The sequence below is a fragment of the Rutidosis leptorrhynchoides genome, chromosome 2 (genome assembly GCF_046630445.1).
Source record: "Rutidosis leptorrhynchoides isolate AG116_Rl617_1_P2 chromosome 2, CSIRO_AGI_Rlap_v1, whole genome shotgun sequence".
NCBI lineage: Eukaryota > Viridiplantae > Streptophyta > Magnoliopsida > Asterales > Asteraceae > Rutidosis > Rutidosis leptorrhynchoides.
In genome coordinates, this window is record NC_092334.1 from 605,001,424 (window position 1) to 605,004,906 (window position 3,483).

Genomic DNA, 3,483 nt, shown 5'->3' on the forward strand with positions numbered 1-3,483 from the left:
TAGGATCTAGTTATTAAGTTTTAAGACTTTTTATATTTTACTCAGAATTGAGAGGGACAGTTGATGTAATTTTTATTTAACAAATTAAGGATCAAATTTTATACCATAATGACCAAAATAAATAAATATAGTTAATTTAAAAATATGGATTTTTTCTGAACACCTTTTATCCACCACTGATTTAACAACGGAGTACGATTTAGCATATCTGTGAAAATTGTCGGCACAACAATCTAAAATTGAGGCGGCTAACTGTTTAATTATTAATGGAATGTACTGTGTTTGTTTTTCTTGTTATTTAATTCCATCTCTAACATATGCACATAAGAGATATTTTATCTCTGCCTTTCTTTTTGTCAAACAACAGACACCATTTACTATTGATACAGTTTTCTTTCAATTCTATATAATACATGCAAAAATCTCGAGAAGAAACCACCAAAACTATTCTTCTCCTTCTTCTTTTGTTTTAATCATAGACAATCTTCACCATCTCCATATTATTATTATTATTTTTTTTGCTGCTGTAGACACTTTACAATGCCATAACCCGTCACCTTAAAATACCTTATCACCACCACAAACATCAACCCATATCACCCTCATCACCTTCAACAAACAACAAAGCAAACAGGCTGTTGCTTATGCTTTCGCTATCTTTGATCAAACAAGACTCAAAAACCGAACCCATTTTGTTGTTACTGCTGTTGGACAGACTCATTTGCAGCTGCTATATATAAACCAAAATACAAATAATGATTTTTATTTTTACTCGATAACAAGATCCATCGATCCCTATTACTTCCTGTTGTCTGGTTCAATTACAACCCAAACATCATGACTTTCATCACCTTCAAACACTATAAATTCGGAAATCACTTAACCACCACACAAACTGACTTATTTTCTGTTTATGATTATCGAATCGTTAAGGGAATCCAAACCCAATGATCAAACAACCACCACCATCGATCACAACCCTCATCGTGTAATCTTTCCTATTCAGTCAAACACCCAGAACCACCATCGTAAGTTACTGTTCAGTTGCTATAATTTTGCTGATTCAACCACCGTGAAACCATCACTACAGCTGTTTTTCTTTTTACGAACCACCTTCTATTTTCCTTCTTTCTCTTGTTCCTCTGCAGCGTATCTTTCTGTTTTAGAAACGCAAACCAAACACCACTTGAAAACCTTCTATCTATTAGTGATGATGAGAGGCATCTGCGGAGTAATGAAAATAAACATGGTGAGCTGTGATGATGAGTGTATAAGGGTATGATGATATTGATACAATATGATAACGATAGTGATTGAGGTATGATGATGGAGGACCATGTATGATGATAAAATATGGATAGGATGTCAACTTAATAATGATATAGATGAAATAGATGATGATTATAATGGTACTATGATGATACATGATACACGATGGAGAAGAGGTATGATGATGTTCGACTATTGACTGCTTCTGTTTTATTGTTTTTGTGTTTTACTACGGATGAAGATGATGATGAAGAACGTTAATGATGATGATATGTAGAAGAGTTGATGATTCTATGTTAACAGCGATTTAACGATGGTTGCTGTGACAGGAAACAAAAGAAACCGTTATTATTTCTTTTATTTGATACTAGTTGGGCCAACTTTTAATGGAATGTGTTTCGGGCTATATTAATGGGTTATCTTATCGTTGGGCTGCCATGTTTTGATTGGGCCGTAGCTAGGTTGTTGGGCTGTTTAAATGAAAGCTAAACCCAATAAACTGATTAATGAGCTGAGTCCGAACAGTTGAGGGTTAAATAAATTGAAGTTATGAATTAAATTAGAAAGTAACAATCAGAGGAATGGTCAGTAGTATGTTAGGGGAACTAGAGGTCGCGGGTTCGAACCCGGGCTGAGGCAGTTTATTTTCTTTTTGGAGCTTTTCCTCTTAAGGTAGTCTTATCATTATCATTATCATTATCATTATCATTATCATTATCATTATCATTATCATTATCATTATTATTATTATTATTATTATTATTATTATTATTATTATTATTATTATTAGAACACTTATTATTACTAATACAAGTATTATTATAAAGATTATCATTTATCAATATTATGATTATCATTAATATTATTATCATAAGTATTATTATTGTAATTATTATCACCATTAATATTAACATTAAGATTATTATTACTATTATTATTATTATAGGTATTAATATTTGTATTATCACTTAGGTTATTATTAGTAGTATCATTATGATTAAAACCATTATCATTAGTATTAAAATTATTATTTTCAACATCATTATTAAACCTGATTATTTTTTATTATTATTATTATTATTTCGGTATTATCATTAACTTAACAAGTAAATGATATTTATATAAAAATATATTGAATACACAAAACTTAACTATATTAATAGTTTAATTTATTAAAAATATATTGATGTTTAAAGCTAAGGGGTATAAAATACTATTAAATTTTACAAGGAAAAACTATTAAATACGTTACAATTTTATACAAGATATTTATTATTTATTTACAGATGGGATATACCTAAACTTTGCTATAACACTATAGGAAGTGTACCTAATCGTAGATTAGTATAGTTTTTAGTAAGTCCGGTTCGTTCCACAGGGAGCGGGCTTGTTGTACACTATATTTTAATTAACTATATTTGTACAAAATATTTATAATTATATATAATAATATATAAAAGGGGGTTTACCGTTTAATGACCGGTTTGTCGATTTTAAAACTTTAGTCGCAGTTAAAACCTAATGTAAAATATTAAATAAATAAAAGACTTAATTTAAAGCGTAAAATAAATAACGATAATGAAATTGCAATAAATAAAAGTGCGATGAAATAAAATTGCGATAATTAAAAATGTGATAATTAGAAGTGAAATTAAATATGAAAATAAAGGAATTATGCTTATTTAAACTTCCGTAATCATGATGTTTGACGTGTTGATTTTATTTTATTCCCATGGGTTAATTGTTCTTTGTCCTGGATTATTCAATATGTCCGTCTGGTTTTTGTCCATAACAGTCCATCAATCATAAATATAAAGTGCGAGTGTCCTCGTCAAATTATCCTTATACCCGAAGTCAAATATTCCAACTAATTGGGGACTTAAACTGTAACAAGGTCTTAATACTTTGTTTAATAATTACACCAGGATATCGACTGAGTGTAACCCAAGGTTTTAATACTTTGTTATCAATTATGCCAAGTGTCCTTGTACATAATTTCACCCCTGTTTTAATAATTCTAGTGACTATTAATTCATTCCCGTGTCCGGTTAAATGAACGATTATTCATACATATAAATATCCCGCCCATCGTGTCCGATTTGAGTGTATATGGTTATTTATAGGTACGTCCAATTGTAAATCTTTATATTAAAATTAACAAACTATCATTTAGTTAAACAAATATAAAGCCCATTAATAGCCCATAGTCTAATT